Genomic DNA, 9,230 nt, shown 5'->3' with positions numbered 1-9,230 from the left:
CCGGCGCGGGGGCAAAGTACCCCTCGCAACTCTTAATTAATTGGGGTTCATCTCATCTTCTTCTCACCCTTTTGGTTTGTTTTTTTTTTTTTCAACTTATATTTCGTGTATGCGTTACAGTGCACGCCACGCGTGCTATACGCTAGTACCTGTATATCATTCGTAAAAGGGTAAATGCGCGTACACGGGGGACAGGCGCTCGAGGGCGCGCTGCTGGCAGGGGTGGGCGGCTGGCTGGGAAGCCGAGGAGGGCGCTGGCCGGGGGCAGCCGGTGGGTTTGGGCCTTGCCCTCACGGCTGCGCAGCTGCAGCCTCTCCTTCCCTCGCTGGCATCGGTGGAGCAGATCATTAAACGACATTAACAATTAACAGGCGGCAAAGCAGCCGGGTTCGTTTCCCCGTGGGAAGGAGGTCAAGCGGCTGGCGATGCGGGCATAGGAGCAGACAGAGGCGAGAAACAGATTCCCAGGAAAGGGGCAGAGATGTGACTATCCAACAAGGGAAAAACAAAAGCTTTTTTTGTATTGCAGCTTATATTTTGTTTTATTTTAACATCTATGCTTGATAACTATAATCCCCTACTGACTGATCTCCCTGTTATGCTGAGCTGCAAGGTTCAGCTTATCCAGATTTCGGTAAGCCTTCTATTAGGACCAGGCCAGCTCAGCACTGAACTCATGTTCTGTATTTTCTGTGCTGATTTTTGGACAGCTTTTTTTCTAGATGGCTAAGATTTTGCTGATGACCTGTGAGCAATTGCAGGGGCCGCGTTCCACATGCATCTCCATAATCTCATCCTGCAGTTTCTCCAGTTATCTCTTCCTGCAGTAATCAAAACAGAGGTTTGCTATGAAGCTTTAGCCCTGACAATTGACCAGAAAACAATCTAAATGCAAACTGGCATCTAAACATGAACTTTCCTAGAAGAGGAAGAAAAGAGGTAGATGTGGGCCAGGCTTGTTCACCTCAGCAGCTGAATGCTGAGACCCAGTGATAAACACATTGGTTAACCACTGACAAGTCTGAGATTGCTTACAAAATCTTGGGATTGCTGAAGGAGATTTAGTGGAAGACTGCTTGTATTTTTCCAATCTGTCTCACTTTAAATTTCTTATCTGTATAGCCTCCATTTTAGAAACTCCTTAGGAGGGGTTATTGGTATTATTGTTTAAGCTTAATCTCTTTGAGACTGGCTTTCTCTTACTTTATGTGCACTGCTTTATCTGCAGAGCATTGCTGTCTGCTCTCAGAAGGTGAGTACCTCAATTTTTCCAGTGATACTGTTTTCTACAGAAGAATTTAACTAAAGCCCTGTTTTTCCCTGCTTTTGACTCAAGGATCTGTGCAAAACTGCTGGCAGTCTCTAGGTGCCGCTCAGCATAGTTGGAGAGTGTATGTATATTGATAAGTAAGACTTGCAGACAATTTGATCCCGACATAAAAACAAAGCGCTTTTCAGATGCTGTGTTTGTAAACTTCGCATATGTTCCTATACTGCAGCTGAGGAGAATCAAGCAGTTTGTTAGCATGTATTTGGGGAGTCATCTTATGTTGACAGCATTGCATAACTATTTTAGGGAGGGAAAGGAAGAACAATTATCCTTTTTAGCCTTCAGGGGAATTTTAAGTACACAAAATGTAATTACACAAATTGAAATTTATCCAGGAAGCTAGAATTAACCACCCTCCTCTCACAAAAAATGTAACAGGATCATGTGATGATCATGAGTTTCAATTTAAAACTGAGAGTCTGTGACTGAAAAGCCATTATTTAATGTGTGCTGCTGTTTATCTTTCTCAATTCTCTTTTGCAGAAGTTGTGTTGCCATCTTCTGCTCACCCCACGCACTCTTCCAGACCCAAACGCGACGTGAGGTTTTTTGACTGTGACTTGCGCATTCAGGGAGCTCTGTCACTGCTCGTGGGGTTCACAAGCAGCAGCATCAATATATGTACATGGGCAAATACCCATGAAATCTTCCTTAAAAATAAACAACAATGCTTTTAAAATACTCCTAATCTAGAATTCAGTTATTGGGTTGTTCAGAATTTGCGTTTCTGTCCATTTCCCTGTAGAAAATTCAGCACTAGTCCTCTGTTTTATCTCCAAAGGTCTGGAAGAAAAGTATCGGCTCTACTGATGTGCTGTATGGAAACTCCCGTTTGTGTATTTCAGCAGGTGAAGGATACAACCCAGCAAAGCCGTGGTTATAACAGAGTCGGATCTCTATAGGTATATAAAAGTCTGTCCCTAGTTCATCAAAATAATTACATACTGATGCACGGGGAGTCCATCATCGAAGTAGATGTAATTCTATAGGTGGCGGGCAGCCTGTGTAGCCAGAGGAGCTGGGCAGTTTCACCTCTGGCAGGCAAGCTCCCTTGCCTACAGCCTGCCTGTAGGTTTTAATAGGCAGACATGACTGTGCAGCACAGCCTTTTAAGGGAGAACCATCTATGCTGGTTCTGTCTTCTTTGCTAAATAGGGCGTTGCAGACAGTGCCGCGCTCGCTAACTGGGCTTCTACCTCTCTTTTCAGTGCCTGATGAGGAAAATCCCCCCGCTTCCACCGCCTACCGGCGTTTCAGCTCCAGATAATGTACTCGGTGCGTGGTAACTCCTGCGCTCCCTGGGCACCTCCTCGGCAGAGCGTGGGTTTGTCCACCTTTAATCCGTGTGCAGGCAGGAGAAGGGCTGCCCACCCCTGTGCATGGCTTGGTGCGGCTGCCTCTGGGGGAATGGTTTGCTCTCTGGCCTGTCAGTAAGCCTGTGCTGAACACGTCAGCCAGCACAGCATCAGATTGTTTGGGAAGTCTGCGGGGCTGCCGGGGATAAGGATAAAGTTCTTTTAAAAGGCGTCATCGCATGAAGAGTAAGTACTGCGCTACGTTTGTGTTGCACGGAGCCTGCGGGGAATGTACGGCCACTGCGGGACCGGTGGCACGCCCCGTAACCTTGTGGGCATAACTTACTGCCCTGTGGTACAAAGTGACTTCTGAATTTCAGCTGAATCACTTTTACTTTCCTCATTGCTGTAGAATTATGGGTGGACTTAACAAAATCTTTGGATGTTTAATGTCTTTTTCAGCAGCCTTGCCTCTCACTCGGGCACAAAAATTATCAGAGTGATTTGTCGTTTTTCCTTCACAGCTGACAGTGCACCCAGGAACCACAGCTACAACCAGTCATTGATTTGTTTCCTGCTCAAATGCCATAAAACATTTTCAAGAAATGGAAGAAGATAAAGGGCAGAGTGCTAAAGCTACCAGCGCGGTGGGTGACTTGAGGAGAAGTTGGCAGACCTGGGCAGAGGATCACATGGAGTATCAGAGAAAGAACCCGTTCAGCAATGACGACAGGCTTGCATCTAGACCTGTGCATACTCACAGAGGAGATCCTACCTACGGGAGACCCCCTGAAGGGTCTCAGACAGAGCAGAGAGGAAAAGATGCTCACTCACACGTGGGTAAGGAAGTAGAAGAGCTGTGCTTGATCATTAGAAGCACTGGAGAAGTGGGAGAAGATGGACATGTGAGTGTGACCTTCGGGCAGCTGTTTGAAACATACGTGACTATTTCCAACAAAGTAGTGGGAATCTTGTTAAGAGCCAGAAAACATGGTCTGGTTCATTTTGAAGGTGAAATGCTTTGGCAAGGCAAAGATGATGACGTGATCATCACTTTACTAGAATAAGGCTTTGTCATCTGTTAACTTCTGCTGCATGGCTCCATTTGGAAAAACATATCTGGATACCATCTTGAGAGAGGTTTTCATTACAGAATTTCAACTCGGCTACTCACTGGGACGGGAGCAGGAGAGAAAACGGGCGAGAAGGGTAAAAAAATATTTCTGAAAAAATGGTAGAGATTTGAACAGAAATCCCAAATAATTAACTAATCCCTCATGCTGCCATTGGATTGTCCTTTCATTATTATCATCCGCTACCAAGTATATCTCAGTTCTTCAGATAACTCTGCTGGCTTACTGCTGTAAGCTACTGAAAGTACAGATTACTAACTCGCTGATTCTTGCAGGTTGTGAAATACTCGCTGTGTGGGGGATTTTGATTTGTAAAACATGGAATTGAAAACTTCTATGGGAATTCATATACTTCAAAAAAAAAGAGCCTGTTATACAGCACAAGTTTAGGTTATTTTCACATGGTGAAACAACAAATGGAAGTTACGTTGACTTTCATGAAGTGTATGAAAATGCCCGAATTTACGGAAATACCACAGCAAGGATATTTGATGGTTCCTAAATCAGTTCCGTCTTGCCCGTGTTTTGAAGAGCTGCACTAGTCCTGGTATTTAATAGTCTATTCTTGTCATCATATCTTCTTCGAACCTTCTGTGTCTCTTGCTTTTTCCTCTGTATCTCACAGCATTTTTACCTGTTCTGTTCTTGTAATGCTGTGTCATACCCTAGAAGATCGCAAAGCTCTGCAGCCTTCTCGGTGAATTCAGCTAACGTCCCTTCATAGGGAGTAGGGTGCCACAACATAAAGAAGTGAAAGACAACTGAAACTGTATATTGGGGCACTGTGCATTTGTGAGGGAAAACAAAACAAAACAAAAAAAGGCTCTTCTTTCACCAAAATGTAGCAATGCTGTTTACAACAGGAGGAGAGTAGAGTTCCTGTAGTGCCAAATGCCTAAATAAAAGTGTAGCGGTGCAGTCCTGGGCCTCACTAAGCTGAGGCAGAGCTGTGCTTTCAGAACACAGTTGTGAGTTCTCCAAACTGGGAGAAAAACTGATCTGCTGGTTAAAAATAGGACTGAAAGATGACTGATAACAATTTCCTTCATGGTTCTTCTTGGGGAACTTTTTCTATGTTTAAAACAAGAAAGGACTGGTTATACACAATAGTTGTAATAATACTATTAAAAATAATCAGGAGCTGTATTTACAATAGTCTCCACCAAGAAAACTGTATAATTAGGAATACAAAATTCTACTTTTTACCAGTGCAAATAAAAGCTTCTATGTGGTGTTAACTACACTACTTGGTGGGTCTTTGAAATAAGAATATTCTCTTGCCTCAAAAGGATACTGAAACCTAATATAAATTATGAACTTGATCAAAGTGGTAGATTATTTTTATCCCATTTATATAAAAGAATGTTTTCTGCAAAAACCCTAAAAGAATGGGTTGTTTTTTGTTTTGACATTTTCATCCGGTGGGGATTTGCATCAAAACAAGCCTTCTGATCCAGCAAATAAAAATACAGATTTCTTTATCCCTCTGCTTACTTTTCCTAGTGAAAAGACAATGAAAATAGACAAAAAGGGAAGAAATGAACGTGCTGAAATAAGTATATCTGGGGGGCAGGGGAGTCAGATGCAGGTAGAGCATGGAGGGGGAAACAAAGGGTGGGGTTTAATCACCACATAATTTTACCATGTAGGAAACTGGGGAGTATGTGCTGCACCAGGCACTGCTGGTGTGCGTTCCCTCAGTTTTCAAACCCACTCCTCCTTCCTGAACAAATCCATGTCTTGCAGCTGAAAACAAGACATATAATTTGTGATCTTAACACTTTTAAAATGCTTTGTTTTTTTGAAAAGCATTTCTTGCCAGAACGACATGAGCACACCTCAGTGGATTTCAGCTCCCATTAGATAAAGCCTGGACATGCATTTTGATTTCGAAACAAATCAAGCTTTTTATAATACAGCTACGGAATGCAGTTTGTTTAATTCTGACAATTTTCAAATTCAGCCAGTGCTGCTGTAGCACTTGCAGGAAGCAGTATCAGGTGGTTCAGGTGCCACCAGCTGACTAACAGGGTGGTAACATCAGGAAAAAACCCCACATTACTAGACATTGCACAAATAATGCGTTAAAAGACACACAGTTGAGGCAGTGTGTAGCCTGAGCACCCTAAGACACAAGTCCAGCTCACGCAAACTTACTGTTCTTAATTAAGTCTGTCTCAAGTAGTTAAGTGACAGGCATCTAGGCTTCCATTGCCATGCATGTAGTGAGTGTTAGATACCCACCTGGCCTCTGCCGCACTCGCTCCTGCTGCTGGTTGGTTTAAATATCACTTGAGTACATCTACAAGAGCTTTAAGCGCACCTCTGCTCAAAACAGACAGAAGCAGAGTAAGCCCTGATGAAATGGTCTTACCCACTTTGTAAGCGAGTACAAAAAGCTTGCCCTATCGTGATATTTTGAATAAAACTGAGGATTATTATCAAGATCACTTACTTAGATAGAGGGATGGATTTTTTTAGACAGTTACAGCCCCAAATTGCCTGCCTGCCAGCTTTAGATGAGCATTCTCTGGAGGGTGACTATGACCCGTCTCTGTGCCCATGCCATGGATAGAAACAACAAAAAGCTGCCAAGTGGGGTCAGCATGCAGGTTGACAAATCCGATCTGCGGCTTCCAGCAATAGCCGGTATTTCAAAAGAAGTCCAAGAGACAGATAATACAATAGGTCAGTTTGTCCACTGGTACACTCCAGAATAAAAAATCACTCCTGAAGCCTGTAGAGTCACGAATGCATCATACCTAATGCACGTGACTCAACTTAGCTACTAGTTTATAAGTTAAGTTTTAAAAAATTCTGCTTCCTCACCTGCGCTGTGGAGATTAGATTAGCATCTACAGGTGAAACGGGAATTTAAACTTTTCAACAGACAACTTTTTTGCAACAGGCTCCTGTTAGAGTAAATGGCACAGAATTTATAAAATTGTCTTTACAAAAATTGTAGCACGTAGACGTTTTTTAGTGTTACAGCTTATTTGGAGTAGTAAATAAACTCTGACCTTCTAAAAGGTGTTCTTGCCCTCCTACTAAGTAACTTTCAGCTCTGCAAATCTCTCCTGAACTTCACTTCTTTGTGGCAAGCTCCCTCAGTCGTCTTCCATCTTCTTCCACTTGAAGCCTGTGAATTCTGCGTGTTTTGCACTGTATATTGTATAGGGATTACCCTATATTTTGTATTGTCAAATACCGACAGCACTTTCAGCTCTACAATAAATACTGCACATCAGTTTAAAATGACAGAGAGTTTTTATGCAGCATTTTATTGTTTCCAAGTTTCTCAAATTTCAAATACGATTTTCACTTGTTTGCTCCCATTTTTATGCTTTCATTTACAACTCACACTTAAGAAGACTTCAGAACAGCTTGAAGGACCTACTACCAATTTAATCACATTGCTGTCCTTAGTCAAAAAAGAAACTTTTTTCTTTATTCTGCATTTAACAGCGTTATATCCACTCCATCCTCTCAGAGGGGGCGGGTTAATGCTTCAGCAGAAAAGCGTTATTCTCTGGGTTTGCATTAGGCTGGGAGTTCATGCAAAACAATTGAGCAAAAGAGCACAATTAAAGCTTTGTCACTCCTAAACATGCAGTCAAAAAAGCAGCTTTTCTCAGGGCTGCTAATACTGGATCAAAGAACAACTGAGCCAGGGGCAGTGGCTGAGCAACTTTCCTTTGCTTCTCCAGGCTCTTGGAGAGTAAGGGCTGCTAAGCTCACTCTACAGGAGTATTTTACTGATCTTTGTTTGCTGGAAAGCTCCATGGAAGATTTTGGAAGTTTTAAAATGATGTTATAATGCTGCTGTAGAAGAGGTTGACATAGTTACGGGGGCCTGCCCACCACCTCTTCCAGGGGCTAGCCAGCAATTCTGAAACATATTCAAAGCATTAGGATAGGCTTTTCAGAAAATGTTTCTTAGCCCAATTAAAAAAATTATCTGCCGCATCCAAGAACACTTGTCAATACCGAATGAAAAAGGAGCACGGTTCTATGCTGAAAAACGCTAATGAGACTGAGCATTCATCTCAGTAATTAACATGGCATTTAACACTTTGTTTTGAGCCAATTTGAGGCCTGTCTGCTGGTGTCAGAAGCAAGCTGGATTCCCCATCTTGCTCATCAGCAGAAGTTTGGAAGCTCAATTACATCCCCAGTTTTTACCTTTCCAGTCTCACTGTCGTTAGTGGGACCCTTCCCAAATGTAAGATGGAAAAGTTGACCTTTGTGCTTCTCTGTATACCTTTCACAACATACCTTCATTTATCAAACTGTCTTTATCTCCACCCATCAGTTTTCTCACTCTTGCTCTGGCGACCGCTGAGCCATGCTTGCACAGCATCACGGCCGCCTCCTTTTTCCTGCTCTGCCCCTCCAGCAGGCAAAAAGCTGGGAGGGGGCACAAGCTGCACAGCGGGCACAAACTGACTGGCAGGGATACCCCATGTCGTATCACATCATGCACAGCAATAGAAGCTGAGGAGAGGGGTTTTTTGGCTGGGGGGTGGAGCCAGCCATTGCTACTGGCCTGCTCCTGGGAGGTCATAAGCAATTTTTGCATTGCATGCCTCAGGCTTTTTCTTCCTCTTTCCTTCATTTATCAAACTGTCTTTATCTCCACCCATCAGTTTTCTCACTCTTGCTCCTCCTGTTCTCTCCCCCATCCCACTGGGGTCAGGGGTGAAGACGAGTAAAGGGGCATCTAGGGTCAACCCCCCCAGTTAATTGCACCTCAAGGTCATTCCAAGATCAGCATTTATTCTGTTTGTGTATTAATCCTTTTTGACAACAGTTCCTGTCAGTACTTTAAATATTACATGTCACAGTCAAGTACAGTTACATAAATTAATTACAAATCATAACACATACACAGCATTAACTCTTGAAAGATCTTAATGCTCAGATATTTCACAAGGCTAGGAACCAGCTCAAACCTCACCTATTGCACAGAAGCAGTCAAAGTTCAGTGGCTTTAATTCACACTCTTCCTACCCAACATTACAAATTAAAACCCTAAAGGGCTGCAAATGACACGTGAGTGCCCACTAACGAGAACAGCAAGATGTCAGGAACAAGGTCTTACAGAAAAGAGAGGTGTAAACTCTTCTGGGTAGAAAATGCTGTTCTTCAGAAGGGTGTGAACTTTCTCAAGTATTACGTATAGTTTACTGTAAGAATATTATAATACATTTTACCACTAAGGCAACAGGTGCTGGATCAGTGGGAAACACGGAGGAGATTACCTTCAGGGAAGCTTGCAGGTGCAACAGACCATCACCACCTCCGCTGCACCGAAATGCGTCGGCCAAGGACGCTCGGTCAGTCACCCGCCAGGAAGCACACCCTGGGAATGAAGAAAATCCACTCCGTGTTTTCTGGAGTTTCAACTTTCCAAACAGTCTGCCTTAATATGGTATTGAAAAACAGAGCATTAGCATTACCGATCAGAGTCGT

The 9,230-nt window shown here is 43.2% G+C and overlaps 1 protein-coding gene across 1 annotated transcript in view; it reads right to left on the bottom strand.

Annotated features, from left to right (window-relative positions):
* The window catches only part of TRMT11 (tRNA methyltransferase 11 homolog), a 40,108-nt gene that overhangs the window by 28,496 nt on the left and 2,382 nt on the right, over positions 1 to 9,230 (bottom strand). Inside the window, exon 2 of the mRNA XM_035900720.1 lies at positions 9,020 to 9,120. The gene's annotated coding sequence lies outside the window, so the exon portion shown is untranslated. The remainder of the gene's footprint in view (positions 1 to 9,019; positions 9,121 to 9,230) is intronic.

This window comes from Egretta garzetta, unplaced genomic scaffold, assembly GCF_000687185.1.
Source record: "Egretta garzetta isolate BGI_Z169 unplaced genomic scaffold, ASM68718v1 scaffold18, whole genome shotgun sequence".
Lineage (NCBI taxonomy): Eukaryota > Metazoa > Chordata > Aves > Pelecaniformes > Ardeidae > Egretta > Egretta garzetta.
Note: the sequence above shows the minus strand (reverse complement) of the source record. Positions and strands in the feature narration are given on the sequence as shown.